This window comes from Pezoporus occidentalis, unplaced genomic scaffold (assembly GCF_034315485.1).
Source record: "Pezoporus occidentalis ecotype Australia unplaced genomic scaffold, CSIRO_AGI_Poc_V1 ctg1843, whole genome shotgun sequence".
In the NCBI taxonomy this organism is placed as follows: Eukaryota; Metazoa; Chordata; class Aves; order Psittaciformes; family Psittacidae; genus Pezoporus; species Pezoporus occidentalis.
The window spans coordinates 1-17696 of record NW_026913687.1 but is presented as its reverse complement, the minus strand read 5'-3'; the positions used below and the strand labels follow the sequence as shown (position 1 = coordinate 17696).

Below are 17696 nucleotides of genomic sequence, written 5' to 3'. Positions count from 1 at the left end.
GTTGTCCCCGGGCCCGGCACCTCCGTCCCCCGCCGCACCGGAAACCCAAGTACCGCGACCGGAACCGGGTTCTTTACCGGAAGTGCAACGCTGAAAAGAGACCGCCCCCCCTTTTCCTCCTCCTCCCAGCCCCGCCCCAACCGGAAGTCGCCTTGAGGCGGTGCCGGGTGCAGCAGCGATAAAGGTCCGGGTGCTCCCCGCCCACCGCCTTGTTTGGCCCCGCCCCTTTTCCCCCCTCCCTTGGCCACGCCCCCCCGCCTTGGCTCCTCCCACTCCCCGCGCTCCCGCCACTGCCTTGGCCCCGCCCAACCCCCATTGGCTCCTCCCCTTTCCCCCCTTCCTTCATCGTCATTGGCTCCTCCCAATCCCGAGCTCCCGCCACCGCCTGGCTCCGCCCACCCCCCTCCTCCTCCTCATTGGCTCATCCCAATCCCCCGCCCCAGCCTGGCCCCGCCCACCCCCCCTCATTGGCTCCTCCCTTCCCCCCCCCTTTCCTCCTCCTTGGCTCCTCCCACTCCCGCGCTCCCAACCCCTCCTGGCCCCGCCCACTTCCCCCCTCCCTCCTCCTCATTGGCTCCTCCCACTCCCGCATTCCCGCCACCTCCTGGCCCCGCCCCTTCTCTCTCCCTCCTCCTCATTGGCTCCTCATCTTCCCCCCCCCACCCCCTTCCCCCTCATTGGCTATTCCCATTCCCCTTCCTCTCCTCTCCCTCATTGGCTCCTCCCACTCCCGCTCTCCCGGCTCCGCCCACCCCCTCCCTTCCCTCCTCCTCATTGGCTCCTCCCCTTCACTTTCCCTCCTCATTGGCTCCTCCCACTCCCGCTCTCCCGCCACCGCCCGGCCCCGCCCACCCCCTGCCTCCCTCCCTCCTCATTGGCTCCTCCCACTCCCGCTCTCCCGCCACCGCCCGGCCCCGCCTACCTCCTCCCTCCCTCGTCCTCATTGGCTCCTCCCTTTCCCTCCTCTCCCTCCTCCTTGGCTCCTCCCACTCCCGTTCTCCTCGCTCCTCCCACCAGCTCCCTCCTCTCCCTCCTCATTGGCTCCTCCCCTTCCCTTTCCCTCCTCTCCCTCCTCATTGGCTCCTCCCACTCCCGCTCTCCCGGCTCCTCCCCTTTCCCCCCTCCTCTCCCTCCCCATTGGCTCCTCCCTTTCCCCTCCTCTCCCTCCCCATTGGCTCCTCCCTTTCCCCTCCTCTCCTCCCTTTCCCCTCCTCTCCACTTCTCGATCTCCCGGCTCCTCCCCTTTCCCCTCCTCTCCCTTCTCATTGGCTCCTCCCCTTTCCCCCCTCCTCTCCCTCCCCATTGGCTCCTCCCCGTCCCGCTCTCGCGGTGCATTGTGGGCGGAAGCGGCGCGCGCGGCCCCCTCCAACATGGCGGCCCCGTGAGCGCTTCCTTTCCCCCCCCCTCCCCTCCCCCTTCGCGGCCGCTCCCGCCGCCGCCTTCCCCCCTCCCCTCCCCCTTTCCGGTTCCAACCGGTACCGACGACCCCCCCCCCCCACCCCCCCTCCCCCCCCCACCCACCCACCCTCCCCCCACCCCCGCCCCCATGGACCGGAACTACCCCGCGGCCGGGTTCGGGGACCCCTTGGGGGCTGGGCCCGGGTGGAGCTACGAGCGCTCGGCCAAGGCCAGGTGAGGGGGGAGGGGGGGCGCGAGCGGGTGCAATGGGTGCTGGGTGCAATGGGTGCAATGGGTGCTGGTCACATTGGGTGCTGGGGACCGGTTACATTGGGTGCTGGTTACATTGGGTGCTGGGGACCGGTTACATTGGGTGCAATGGGTGCAGGTTACATTGGGTGTAATGGGTGCTGGTTACATTGGGTGCTGGGGACCGGTTACATTGGGTGCTGGTTACATTGGGTGCTGGTTACATTGGGTGCAGTGGGTGCTGGTTACATTGGGTGGTGGTTACATTGAGTGCTGGTTACATTGGGTGCTGGGTGCAATGGGTGCTGGGGACCAGTTACATTGGGTGCTGGTTACATTGGGTGCTGGGTGCAATGGGTGCTGGTTACATTGGGTGCAATGGGTGCTGGTTACATTGGGTGCTGGGTGCAATGGGTGCAGGTTACATTGGGTGCTGGGTGCTGGGGACCGGTTACATTGGGTGCTGGGTGCAATGGGTGCTGGTTACATTGGGTGCTGGGTGCAATGGGTGCTGGTTACATTGGGTGCTGGGGACCAGTTACATTGGGTGCAATGGGTGCTGGTTACATTGGGTGCTGGGGACCGGTTACATTGGGTGCTGGATGCAGGGTGCTGGGTGCAATGGGTGCTGGTTACATTGGGTGCTGGTTACATTGGGTGCTGGTTACATTGGGTGCAATGGGTGCTGGTTACATTGGGTGCTGGGTGCACTGGGTGCTGGTAATACTGGGTGCTGGGTGCAGGTTACATTGGGTGCTGGGTGCAGGTTACATTGGGTGCTGGGTGATGGGTGCAGTGGGTGCTGGGTGCAATGGGTGCTGGTTACATTGGGTGCTGGGGACCAGTTACATTGGGTGCTGGGTGCTGGTTACATTGGGTGCTGGGTGCAATGGGTGCTGGGTGCAATGGGTGCAGGTTACATTGGGTGCTGGGTGATGGGTGCAATGGGTGCTCGGTGCTGGTTACATTGGGTGCTGGGTGCAATGGGTGCTGGTAATATTGGGTGCTGGGTGCAGGTTACATTGGGTGCTGGGGACCGGTTACATTGGGTGCTGGGTGATGGGTGCAGTGGGTGCTGGGTGCAGGGTGCAATGGGTGCTGGGTGCTGGGTGCAGTGGGTGCTGGGTGATGGGTGCAGGTTACATTGGGTGCAATGGGTGCTCGGTGCAGGTTACATTGGGTGCTGGGTGCTGGGTGCAGGGTGCTGGGTGCAGGGTGCAGTGGGTGCTGGGTGCAATGGGTGATGGGTGATGGGTGCAGGTTGCATTGGGTGCTGGGGACCAGTTACATTGGGTGCTGGGTGCAGGTTGCATTGGGTGCTGGGTGCAGGTTACATTGGGTGCTGGGTGCAGGTTACGTTAGGTGCTGGGTGCTGGTAACATAGGGTGCTGGGTGCAGGTTACATTGGGTGCTGGGTGCAGGTTACATTGGGTGCTGGGTGCTGGTAACATTGGGTGTTGGGTGCAGGTTCCATTGGGTGCTGGTAACATTGGGTGCTGGGTGCTGGGAACTGGTTACATTGGGTGCTGGGTGCAGGTTGCATTGGGTGCTCTGTACCGGTTGCATTGGGTGCTCGGTGCTGGGAACCGGTTGCAATGTGTGTTGGGTGCAGTTTACTTTGGGTGCTGGGTGCTGGTAACATTGGGTGCTGGGTGCAGGTTACATTGGGTGCTGGTGCTGGGTACCAGGATCCAATTGCGTTAGATGCTGGGGACCAGTTGCAATGGGTGCTGGGGACCAGTTACATTGGGTGTTGGGTGCAATGGGTTCTGGGGACATGGGTGCTGGGGACCGGTTGTATTGGGTGCTGGGGACCAGTTACATTGGGTGCTGGGGACTGGGATCCCGTTGCAATGGGTGCTGGGTACCCGTTGCATTGGGTGCTGAGGACATGGGTGCTGGGGACCGGTTGCATTGGGTGCTGGGTGCTGGTTACATTGTGTGCTGGTTGCAATGGGTGTTGGTGCTGGGTACCAGGATCCAGTTGCAATGGGTGCTGGGTATCCTTTGCATTGGGTGCTGGGGACCGGTTACATTGGGTGCTGGGTGCTGGTTCCAATGGGTGCTGAGTGCTAGGTACCGGTTGCATTGGGTGCTGGATACCCATTGCATTGGGTGCTGGGGACTGGTTGCATTGGGTGCTGGATTTGCATTGGGTGCTGGATTTGCATTGGGTGCTGGATACCCATTGCATTGGGTGCTGGGTACTGGTTGCATTGGGTGCGGGGGACCAGTTACATTGTGTGCTGGGTACCGGTTACATTGGGTGCTGGGGACCAGTTGCATTGGGTGCTGGGTGCTGGGTACCGGTTACATTGGGTGCTGGGGACCAGTTGCACTGGGTGCTGGTGCTGGGTAGCGGGGTGCTGGGTTCTGGTTCCATTGGGTGCTGGTCTGTGGGGTGCTGGGTGCTGCGGTGTTGGTTCCATTGGGTGCTGGGGACCAGTTGCACTGGATGCTGGTCTATGGGGTGCTGGGTGCTGTGGTGCTGGTTCCATTGGGTGCTGGGGACCAGTTGCACTGGGTGCTGGTCTATGGGGTGCTGTGGTGCTGGTTCCATTTGGTGCTGGGGACCGGTTGCACTGGGTGCTGGTGCTGGGTAGTGGGGTGCTGGGTGCTGGTTCCATTGGGTGCTGGGGACCAGTTGCACTGGATGCTGGTCTATGGGTAGCAGGGTGCTGTGGTGCTGGTTCCATTGGGTGCTGGAGACCGGTTGCACTGGGTGCTGGTCTATGGGGTGCTGGGTGCTGTGGTGCTGGTTCCATTGGGTGCTGGGGACGGGTTGCACTGGGTGCTGGTCTATGGGGTGCTGGGTGCTGTGGTGCTGGTTCCATTGGGTGCTGGGTGCTGGTTCCATTGGGTGCTGGGGACCAGTTGCACTGGATGCTGGTCTATGGGGTGCTGGGTGCTGTGGTGCTGGTTCCATTGGGTGCTGGGTACCGGTTGCACTGGGTGCTGGTCTATGGGGTGCTGGGTGCTGTGGTGCTGGTTCCATTGGGTGCTGGGGACCGGTTGCACTGGGTGCTGGTCTATGGGGTGCTGGGTGCTGTGGTGCTGGTTCCATTGGGTGCTGGGGACCGGTTGCACTGGGTGCTGGTCTATGGGGTGCTGGGTGCTGCGGTGCTGGTTCCATTGGGTGCTGGGGACGGGTTGCACTGGGTGCTGGTCTATGGGGTGCTGGGTGCTGCGGTGCTGGTTCCATTGGGTGCTGGGGACCGGTTGCACTCGGTGCTGGTCTCTGGGGTGCTGGGTGCTGCGGTGCTGGCTGCTCCATGTACCGGGTGCTGGGGTGCAGGGAGCGCATTGCAGCAAGGGTTGGGTGCCATTGGGGTGCTGGGGTCCTATTGCAATGGGTGCAGAGGGGTGCTGGGGTCCCAATGCAGTCAGTGGGTGCCTGGGTCCCATTGTAATGGGTGCAGAGAGTTGGGTGCTGGTGTAGCATTGCAATGGGTGCAGAAGGGTGCTCAGTTCCCATTGCAATGGGTGCTGAGGGTTGGATGCCATTAGGGATTGGGTGCAATGGATGGGGGGGTCCCATTGCTATGAATGGGGGGGTCCCATTGCTATGAATGGGGGTTCCCATTGCTATGAATGGGGGGGTCCCATTGCTATGAATGGGGGTTCCCATTGCTATGAATGGGGGGTTCCCATTGTTATGAATGGGGGGGTCCCATTGCTATGGATGGGGGGGTCCCATTGTTATGGATGGGGGGGGTCCATTGCTATGAATGGGGAGTCCCATTGGTATGAATGGGTTGGCCCCATTGCTATGAATGGGGGGGTCCCATTGGTATGAAGGGGGGGGGTCACATTGCTATGAATGGGGGTTCCCATTGCTATGAATGGGGGGTCCCATTGGTATGAATGGGGGGGTCCCATTGGTATGAATGGGGGGGGATCCCATTGCTATGGATGGGGGGGTCCCATTGCTATGAATGGGGGGGGATCCCATTGGTATGAATGAGGGGGTCCCATTGTTATGAATGGGGGGGTCCCATTGCTATGAATGGGGGGTCCCATTGTTATGGATGGGGGTTCCCATTGCTATGAATGGGGGGTTCCCATTGCTATGAATGGGGGGGTCCCATTGCTATGAATGGGGGGGTCCCATTGCTATGAATGGGGGGTCCCATTGCTATGAATGGGGGGGGGTCACATTGCTATGAATGGGGGGATCCCATTACTATGAATGGGGGTTCCCATTGCTATGAATGGGGGGGTCCCATTGTTATGGATGGGGGGATCCCATTGATATGAATGGGGGGTCACATTGCTATGAATGGGGGTTCCCATTGCTGCATATGGGGGGGTCCCATTGCTGTATATGGGGGTTCCCATTGCTATGAATGGGGGGGTCCCATTACTATGAATGGGGGGTCCCATTGGTATGGATGGGGGGGTCCCATGGCAATGGATGGGGGGGGTCCCATTGCTATGAATGGGGGGGTCCCATTACTATGAATGGGGGGTCCCATTGGTATGGATGGGGGGGTCCCATTGCTATGAATGGGGGTTCCCATTGCTCTGTATGGGGGGTCCCATAGCTATGAATGGGGGGTCCCATGGCATGGATGGGGGGGGTCCCATTGCTATGAATGGGGGGGTCCCATTGCTGCGTATGGGGGGTCCCATAGCTATGAATGGGGGGTCCCATTGGTATGGATGGGGGGGTCCCATAGCTATGAATGGGGGTTCCCATTGCTCTGTATGGGTGGTCCCATAGCTATGAATGGGGGATTCCCATTGCTCTGTATGGGTGGTCCCATAGCTATGAATGGGGATTCCCATTGCTCTGTATGGGTGGTCCCATAGCTATGAATGGGGGTGTCCCATGTCAATGGGTGCCCCCCAGCTCTGACCCTGCCCCTATTCCCCCCCCCCCAGCCTCGTGTACGGGGGGTCCCGGGCGCCGCACGCGGAGCCGGAGCTGCTCCCCCGGCAGCCGTACGGAGCCCCCCACCCGCTGCAGGGCTACGGCCCCAACCATCACCCCACAGGTACCCCCCCCCCATGGCCCCCCGGTGTTCCCATTGCATCCCCGTATCCCCGTGTGCTGTGTCCCCATAACCCCCACCCCATATATCCCATAGCCCATAGACCTTATACGGCACCCTCTATGTTCTATATAGCCCATATCCCGTGTTCCTCATATCCCATATATCCCATATTCCATATCCCATGTACCCCAAATCCCATATTCTGCATCCCATATACCTCATATCCCATATTCCATATCCCATATACCTCATATCCCATATTCTGCATCCCATATACCTCATATCCCATGTTCCATATCCCATATACCTCATATCCCATATTCCATATCCCATGTACCCCATATCCCATATTCTGCATCCCATATACCTCATATCCCATATTCCATATCCCATATACCCCATATCCCATATTCTGCATCCCATATACCTCATATACCATTCTGTGTATCCCATATTCCATATCCTATATACCCCATATCTCTCATATCCCATACTGTATATCCCATCTCCCATATTCCATATCCCATATACTCCATATCCCATATACTCCATATCCCATATACTCCATATCCCATATATCCCATATCCCATATACCCCATATCCCATATTTTGCATACCCCACTGTAACCCATATCCCATATCCATATCCCATACCCATATCCCATATCCCATATATCCCATATACCCCATATCCCATATACTCCATATCCCATATTCTATATCTCATATACTTCGTATCCCATATCCTATATTCCATATCCTATATACTCCATATCCCTTACTTTCATGCCATATTACATGTGTTGTGTATGGCAAACCCCATGTTTCATATCTCATGGGCTCTCTATCCCATACTTTACGTCCCAGATTCCATATCCCATATATACCATATCCCATATATCCCATACTTTATATATTCATATGTTATTACCCTGTATATACCATGTATTATTCCATGTTTTACACGCTATATAACTCATATTTTATGTCTTATATTTGATGTTTTATATATGCTCTATTCATGTATCCTATACTTTATATTCCGTATTGCATATCCCATATATTCCATCTGTTATATATGCCATATCACATGTATTTCATATTCCATACATCCCATACCTCACATCCCATATACCCCATGCCCCATATCCTGTTTCTCATATCCCATATAAACCATACCTGATATTCTATATTTCATATCCCATATACCCCATATCCCTGTATCCTCCCATCCATTTCTATATCCCACTGCTATATCCCATATCCCATACCCTATATGCCATATTGCACTCCTATATCCCCTATCCCACTTCTATATCCCATATCCCATACCGTATATGCCATATCCCACTCATATATCCCATATCCCATACCCTATATGCCATATCCCACTCCTATATCCCATATCCCATACCCTATATCCTGTATCCCATATCCCATACCCCATATCCCATATCCCATATCCCATATATCCCATATCCCATATCCCATATCCCATATCCCATACCCCATACCCCATATCCCATACCCCATATCCCATACCCCATACCCCATATCCCATACCCCATACCCCATATCCCATATCCCATACCCCATATCCCATACCCCATACCCCATATCCCATATCCAATACCCCATATCCCATACCCCGTATCCCATACCCCATACCCCATATCCCATATCCCCATACCCCATATCCCATACCCCATATCCCATACCCCATATACCCCACATCCCATACCCCATATCCCATACCCCATACACCATATCCCATACCCCACATCCCATACCCCATATCCCATACCCCATATCCCATATCCCATACCCCATACCCCATACCCCATATACCCCATACCCCATACCCCATATCCCATACCCCATACCCCACACCCCATATCCCATACCCCATACCCCATATCCCATACCCCACACCCCATATCCCATACCCCATATCCCATACCCCATATCCCATACCCCACACCCCACACCCCATATCCCATACCCCATACCCCACACCCCATATCCCATACCCCATACCCCACACCCCATATCCCATAATACCCCATAACACCCCGTACCCCATAACCCCCCCTATATCCGCCCCCCACATCGCCCCACTGGCACTCACCCACAACGTGAGCAGCAGGTTTGTCCCCATAGGGCTCATGCCCCAGCTTGGGGCCTGCTGTAGGGAGAAAGGGAATACGGGATATTATGGGATGTTACGGGATATTATGGGATGTTATGGGGTATTATGGGATGTTATGGGGTATTATGGGATGTTATGGGGTATTATGGGATGTTAGGGGGTATGGGAATTGTCTCTCACCCATCAATGGGGGCATCGGCAGCTCTGGGGATTCCTGTGGGGAGAGAGGGGTCAATGGGAGAGAGGGACCCAGGGATACAGGGATGGAGACAGGGATATAGGGATGGAGACAGGGATATAGGGATGGAGACAGGGATATAGGGATGGAGACAGGGACGGATACAGGGATACAGGGATGGAGACAGGGATACAGGGATGGAGACAGGGATATAGGGATATAGGGATGGAGACAGGGATGGAGACAGGGATACAGGAATGGAGACAGGGATACAGGGATGGAGACAGGGATATAGGGATGGAGACAGGGATATGGGGATATAGGGATGGAGACAGGGATACAGGGATGGAGACAGGGATACAGGGATGGAGACAGGGATATAGGGATATAGGGATGGAGACAGGGATACAGGGATACAGGAATGGAGACAGGGATACAGGGATGGAGACAGGGATATAGGGATGGAGACAGGGATGGAGACAGGGATACAGGGATATAGGGATGGAGACAGGGATACAGGGATACAGGGATACAGGGATACAGGGATATAGGGATGGAGACAGGGATACAGGGATGGAGACAGGGACGGATACAGGGATACAGGGATGGAGACAGGGATATAGGGATGGAGACAGGGATGGAGACAGGGATACAGGGATGGAGACAGGGATACAGGGATGGAGACAGGGATGGAGACAGGGATATAGGGATGGAGACAGGCAGGTATGGACACACATGGATACAAGGACGCACATGGATGGACACATGGTTGGTACCAGGGATGGACACACGTGGATACATGGATACACATGGACACACATGGATACACATGGACACACATGGATGCATGGACACACGTGGATACATGGATACACATGGACACACATGGATGCATGGACACATGTGAATACATGGATACACATGGACACACATGGATACACATGGACACACATGGATACATGGACACACATGGATACATGGACACATGTGGATACATGGATACACATGGACACACATGGATCACACACATGGATCACACACATGGATACACATGGACACACGTGGATACATGGATACACATGGATACACATGGATGCATGGACACATGTGAATACATGGATACACATGGATGCATGGATTCATGGATACAGAACACGTGGATGCACATGAACACACATGGATACATGGATACAGGACACATGGATACATGGATACACATGGATACACATGGATCACACACATGATCCCACATGATCCCATGTGATCCCGCACACATGATCTCACATTATCCCACACAGATCCCACATGATCCCCCCCCATCCCACATGGTCCCACATGATCCCACACAGATCCCATGTGCTCCCACATAGATCCCATGTGATCCCATCTGATCCCACGCACATGATCCCACACAGATCCCACATGATCCCACACAGATCCCATGTGCTCCCACATGATCCCACACGATTCCCCCCCGTGATCCCACATAGATCCCACACGATCCCACACAGATCCCATGTGATCCCACGTGATCCCACACATGGGTCCCACACAGATCCCACATGATCCCACGTGATCCCCCCCTCATCCCACATAGATCCCACATGATCCCACACAGATCCCATGTGATCCCACGTGATCCCACGCACATGATCCCACATAGATCCCACATGATCCCACACAGATCCCAGGTGATCCCATCTGATCCCACGCACATGATCCCACATAGATCCCATGTGATCCCACATGATCCCAAACAGATCCCATGTGCTCCCACGTGATCCCACTCAATTCCCGCCACGTGATCCCACACAGATCCCACATGATCCCACACAGATCCCAGGTGATCCCACATAGATCCCACGTGATCCCCCCCCCCATCCCACACATGATCCCACATAGATCCCATGTGATCCCACACACGGATCCCACACGATCCCACACAGATCCCAGGTGATCCCACATGATCCCACACACATGATCCCACACAGATCCCACATGATCCCCCCCATCCCACATGATTCCCCCCACATGATCCCACGTGATCCCACGATTCCCCCCCCCATGATCCCACACGGATCCCACATGATCCCACATGATCCCACATGATCCCACACATGGTCCCACACAGATCCCATGTGATCCCCCCCTCCCCCCACATGATCCCCCCCACATGATCCCACACACGGATCCCACATGATCCCCCCCCCCCCACGACCCCCCCCAATCCCCCCCCACGTGACCCCCCCCGATCCCACGTGATCCGGTACCCGGGGCAGGCCGAGGCCGAGGCTCAGGACCGGGATCAGGACCGGGATCAGGATCGGGCCCAGGGCGGGGCCGGGGGGCGGGGCCATGGCTCCGGCTCCAGCTCCCGCCTGACGCCGCCGCGGGCCCTTTAAGGACCTGGGGGGGGGGGGGGGGGGGGGGTATCCGGTCCCCCCCCCTCCCCCCACGCCCGGGCACCACAGGGAGGGGGGAGGGGGAGGGGGAGGGGGGGGAGGGGTGGGGGTTTCCCCGCCCCCGCTTCCGGGCGTTGGAACGGCCCCGACGGGGGGAGGGGGGGTCCCCTGCCGGGGGGGGAGGGGTGATGGGGGCTATGGGGGGGCTATGGGGCGGGACGGGGGGCGATGGGGTGTCCAATGATGGGCTATGGGGGGGCTATGGGGCGGGATGGGGGGGCTATGGGGGGCTATGGGGTGTCCAATGATGGGCTATGGGGGGGGCTATGGGGCGGGATGGGGGGGCTATGGGGGGCTATGGGGTGTCCAATGATGGGCTATGGGGAGCTATGGGGCGGGATGGGGGGGCTATGGGGCGTCCAAAGATGGGCTATGGGGGGCTATGGGGAGTTATGGGGTGTCCAATGATGGGCTATGGGGAGCTATGGGGAGTTATGGGGTGTCCAATGATGGGCTATGGGGCGCAATGGGGGGGCTATGGGGAGCTATGGGGGCGCTATGGGGTGTCCAATGATGGGCTATGGGGAGCTATGGGGTGTCCAATGATGGGCTATGGGGAGCTATGGGGTGTCCAATGATGGGCTATGGGGGGGCTATGGGGTGTCCAATGATAGGCTATGGGGAGCTATGGGGGGGCTATAGGGCACTATGGGTGTCCTATGGGGGGGCTATGGGGGTCCCATGATGAGCTATGGGGCACTATGGGTGTCCTATGGGGTGTCCCATGATGAGCTATAGGGCACTGTGGGGTGCAACGGGGGGGACGTGATGGGCTATAGGGTGCTATGGGGGGGGGGTCCCATGATGGGCTATGGGGCACCATGGGGTGCTACGGGGTGTCCCATGATGGGTTATGGGGTGCTATGGGGCACTATGGAGGGCTATGGGTGTCCTATGGGGTGTCCCTAGGGGGGGTCCCATGATGGGTGCTATGGGGTGCTATGGGGCATCCCATAATGAGCTATGGGGCGGTCTGGGGTGCTCCATGATGGGCTATGGGGCACTATGGAGGGCGATGGGTGCCCTATGGGGTGTCCCTATGGGGCACTGTGGTGTGCTATGGGGTGTTCCATGGTAGGCTATGGGGTGCTATAGGGTGTCCTATGATGGGCTATGGGGCACTACAGGGAGCTATGGGGTGCCCCATGATGTGCTATGGGGGGCTATGGGTGTCCTATGGGGTGTTCCACGGTGAGCTATGGGGCGCTATGGGGCAGATCTATGGGGCACTGTGGGGTGCAATGGGGTGTTCCACGGTGAGCTATGGGGCGCTATGGGGCAGATCTATGGGGTGCTGTGGGGTGCAATGGGGTGTTCCATGGTGAGCTATGGGGCGCTATGGGGCAGATCTATGGGGTGCTGTGGGGTGCAATGGGGTGTTCCACGGTGAGCTATGGGGCGCTATGGGGCAGATCTATGGGGTGCTGTGGGGTGCAATGGGGTGTTCCGCGGTGAGCTATGGGGCGCTATGGGGCAGATCTATGGGGTGCTGTGGGGTGCAATGGGGTGTTCCACGGTGAGCTATGGGGCGCTATGGGGCAGATCTATGGGGTACTGTGGGGTGCAATGGGGTGTTCCACGGTGAGCTATGGGGCGCTATGGGGCAGATCTATGGGGTGCTGTGGGGTGCAATGGGGTGTTCCACGATGAGCTATGGGGCGCTATGGGGCAGATCTATGGGGCGCTGTGGGGTGCAATGGGGTGTTCCACGGTGAGCTATGGGGCGCTATGGGGCAGATCTATGGGGTGCTGTGGGGTGCAATGGGGTGTTCTACGGTGAGCTATGGGGCGCTATGGGGCAGATCTATGGGGCACTGTGGGGTGCAATGGGGTGTTCCACGGTGAGCTATGGGGCGCTATGGGGCAGATCTATGGGGTGCTGTGGGGTGCAATGGGGTGTTCCACGGTGAGCTATGGGGCGCTATGGGGCAGATCTATGGGGTGCTGTGGGGTGCAATGGGGTGTTCTACGGTGAGCTATGGGGCGCTATGGGGCAGATCTATGGGGGCAGATGGGGTGCTATGGGGGGGTCCCACGATGAGCTATGGGGCGCTATGGGGCTGGTCTATGGGGGCAGATGGGGCAGGTCTACGGGGGGGGGTCCCATGATGGACTATGGGGCGCTATGGGGGGGTCCCACGATGAGCTATGGGGGGCTATGGGGCGCGATGGGGGGGTCCCACGAGGAGCTATGGGGCACTATGGGGGGTCCCGTAATGGTCTATGGGGCACTATGGGGATTCCAGGGGGATTCCAATGGGTCCCGGGGCGGTTTGGGGATGTCCCATGATGAGCTATGGGGCGCTATGGGGTGTTCCACGGGGCGCTATGGGGTGTTCCGTGATGAGCTATGGGGTGTTCCGTGATGAGCTATGGGGCGCTATGGGGTGTTCCATGGGGCTATGGGGTGTTCCGTGATGAGCTATGGGGCTCCACCGTGGGTCTGGGGCATTCCAGGGGGGTTCCAAAGGGTCCCATGATGAGCTATGGGGCGCTATGGGGTGTTCCATGGGGCGCTATGGGGTGTTCCATGGGGAGCTATGGGGTGTTCCGTGATGAGCTATGGGGCTCCACCGTGGGTCTGGGGCATTCCAGGGGGGTTCCAAAGGGTCCCATGAAGAGCTATGGGGCAGACGGTGGGGCCCCGCCCGGGGTGGGGGGAAACCGTAGCTGTGGGGCCGGATGTGGGGCAGCCCCAGGGGAAGCCATGGGGCGGATGTAGGGCAGCCGTGGGCGCGGGTGTGGGGCAGGATGTGGGGCAGGCCCAACGCTCATCCTGTTCCAGGGCCCAGCCATAGGGGTCACAGGAGAGATGCTGTGGGGCAGCCCCCTGAGCCCCACAGATGGCCCCTCCCCAGCCCCACATCTGCTCCACAACTGCCCCCCACATCTGTGGGGCAGGAAAGGGTCTATGGGGCTGGGAAAGGGCTATGGGGCAGATGTGGGGCTACGGGGCAGATCTATGGGGCTATGGGGCAGATCTATGGGGCAGGGAAGGGCCTATAGGGCAGATGTGGGTCTATGGGCAGGTCTAGGAGGCAGATCTATGGGGCAGATCCGGGGCTATGGGTCAGGCTCTATGGGTCAGGCTCTACAGGTCAGATCCAGATCTATGGGTGAGGCTCTATGGGTCAGATCCAGATCTATGGGTCAGACCCAGATGTATAGGTCAGGCTCTATGGGGCAGGATCTATGGGGCAGATCCAGATCTATGAATCAGGCTCTATGGGTCCGGCTCTATGGGTAAGGATCTATGGGTCAGGCTCTATGGCGCAGGATCCATGGGTCAGATCCAGATCTATGGGTCAGGCTCTATGGGTCAGACCCCGATCTATGGGGCAGGCTCTATGGGTCAGATCCAGATCTATGGGTGAGGCTCTATGGGTCAGACCCAGATCTATGGGTCAGGCTCTATGGGTCAGATCCAGATCTATGGGGCAGGCTCTATGGGTCAGACCCCGATCTATGGGGCAGGCTCCATGGGTCAGACCCCGATCTATGGGGCAGGCTCTATGGGTCAGATCCAGATCTATGGGTCAGGCTCTATGGGTCAGATCCAGATCTATGGGTCAGACCCCGATCTATGGGGCAGGCTCTATGGGTCAGACCCAGATCTATGGGGCAGGCTCTATGGGTCAGGCTCCATGGGTCAGACCCCGATCTATGGGGCAGGCTCTATGGGTCAGGCTCTATGGGTCAGATCCAGATCTATGGGGCAGCCTTTATGGGTCAGATCCAGATCTATGGGTCAGACCCCGATCTATGGGTCAGGCTCTATGGGTCAGGCTCCATGGGTCAGACCCCGATCTATGGGGCAGGCTCTATGGGTCAGACCCAGATCTATGGGTCAGGCTCTATGGGTCAGATCCAGATCTATGGGTCAGATCCAGATCTATGGGTGAGGCTCTATGGGTCAGACCCAGATCTATGGGTCAGGCTCTATGGGTCAGATCCAGATCTATGGGGCAGGCTCTATGGGTCAGATCCAGATCTATGGGGCAGGCTCTATGGGTCAGATCCAGATCTATGGGTCAGACCCCGATCTATGGGGCAGGCTCTATGGGTCAGATCCAGATCTATGGGTCAGGCTCTATGGGTCAGATCCAGATCTATGGGTCAGATCCAGATCTATGGGGCAGGCTCTATGGGTCAGATCCAGATGTATGGGTCAGGCTCTATGGGTGAGGCTCTATGGGTCAGACCCCGATCTATGGGGCAGGCTCTATGGGTCAGATCCAGATCTATGGGGCAGGCTCTATGGGTCAGATCCAGATCTATGGGTGAGGCTCTATGGGTCAGACCCAGATCTATGGGGCAGGCTCTATGGGTCAGATCCAGATCTATGGGGCAGGCTCTATGGGTCAGATCCAGATCTATGGGTCAGGCTCTATGGGTCAGGCTCTATGGGGCAGACCCCGATCTATGGGTCAGATCCAGATCTATGGGTAAGGCTCTATGGGTCAGGCTCTATGGGGCAGACCCCGATCTATGGTTCAGATCCAGATCTATGGGTCAGATCCAGATCTATGGGTCAGGCTCCATGGGTCAGATCCAGATCTATGGGGCAGGCTCTATGGGTCAGGCTCTATGGGTCAGATCCAGATCTATGGGTCAGATCCAGATCTATGGGGCAGGCTCTATGGGTCAGGCTCTATGGGTCAGATCCAGATCTATGGGTCAGATCCAGATCTATGGGGCAGGCTCCATGGGTCAGACCCCGCTCTATGGGGTAGGCTCTATGGGTCAGATCCAGATCTATGGGTCAGGCTCTATGGGTCAGACCCCGCTCTATGGGGCAGGCTCTATGGGTCAGATCCAGATCTATGGGTCAGGCTCTATGGGTCAGGCTCTATGGGTCAGGCTCTACGGGTCAGATCCAGATCTATGGGTCAGATCCAGATGTATGGGGCAGGCTCTATGGGTCAGACCCAGATCTATGGGTCAGGCTCTATGGGTCAGATCCAGATCTATGGGTCAGATCCAGATCTATGGGGCAGGCTCCATGGGTCAGATCCAGATCTATGGGGCAGGCTCTATGGGTCAGATCCAGATCTATGGGTCAGGCTCTATGGGTCAGACCCCGATCTATGGGGCAGGCTCTATGGGGCAGGCTCTATGGGTCAGATCCAGATCTATGGGGCAGATCCAGATCTATGGGGCAGGTTCTATGGGGCAGATCCAGATCTATGGGGCAGGCTCTATGGGTCAGACCCAGATCTATGGGTCAGACCCCGATCTATGGGTCAGATCCAGATCTATGGGTCAGATCCAGATCTATGGGGCAGGCTCTATGGGTCAGATCCAGATCTATGGGGCAGATCCAGATCTATGGGGCAGGTTCTATGGGGCAGATCCAGATCTATGGGGCAGGCTCTATGGGTCAGACCCAGATCTATGGGTCAGACCCCGATCTATGGGGCAGATCCAGATCTATGGGTCAGATCCAGATCTATGGGTCAGGCTCTATGGGTCAGATCCAGATCTATGGGTCAGACCCAGATGTATGGGTCAGGCTCTATGGGTCAGACCCAGATGTATGGGTCAGGCTCTATGGGTCAGATCCAGATCTATGGGTCAGATCCAGATCTATGGGGCAGGCTCTATGGGTCAGATCCAGATCTATGGGTCAGGCTCTATGGGGCAGGCTCCATGGGTCAGATCCAGATCTATGGGGCAGGCCCCGATCTATGGGTCAGATCCAGATCTATGGGTCAGACCCAGATCTATGGGTCAGGCTCTATGGGTCAGATCCAGATCTATGGGTCAGGCCCCATGGGTCAGACCCCGATCTATGGGTCAGGCTCCATGGGTCAGATCCAGATCTATGGGTCAGATCCAGATCTATGGGTCAGATCCAGATCTATGGGGCAGGCTCCATGGGTCAGGCTCTATGGGTCAGATCCAGATCTATGGGTCAGGCTCCATGGGTCAGATCCAGATCTATGGGGCAGGCTCTATGGGTCAGGCTCTATGGGTCAGATCCAGATCTATGGGTCAGACCCCGATCTATGGGGCAGGCTCCATGGGTCAGACCCCGCTCTATGGGGCAGCCCCCACGCTGCTCTCCCCTATGACGCCACCGCTGCGGGGATACAAGGGGGGGGGGGGGAGGGGCGGGGCGTAGCCTCCCTCCGCGCACGCGCGCCCCCGCCCCTCCCCCACCCCGCCTCGCCCCTCCCCCACCCCTCCCCCCCCCGCAGGCGCAGCCGCGCGCCCGGCGCTGAGAGGCTGCTGCCGGGGGGGGGGGAGGGGCGAGCGGCGC

General features: G+C 57.8%; 1 long non-coding RNA gene across 1 annotated transcript; it reads left to right on the top strand.

Moving 5' to 3' along the window:
* Positions 1-1538: 1538 nt before the first annotated feature.
* Positions 1539-6626, top strand: LOC134162252 (uncharacterized). Its single transcript, XR_009964268.1, has 2 exons — positions 1539-1632; positions 6532-6626. It is a non-coding gene; the product is annotated as an uncharacterized LOC134162252 (long non-coding RNA).
* The last annotated feature ends 11070 nt before the right edge of the window (positions 6627-17696 follow it).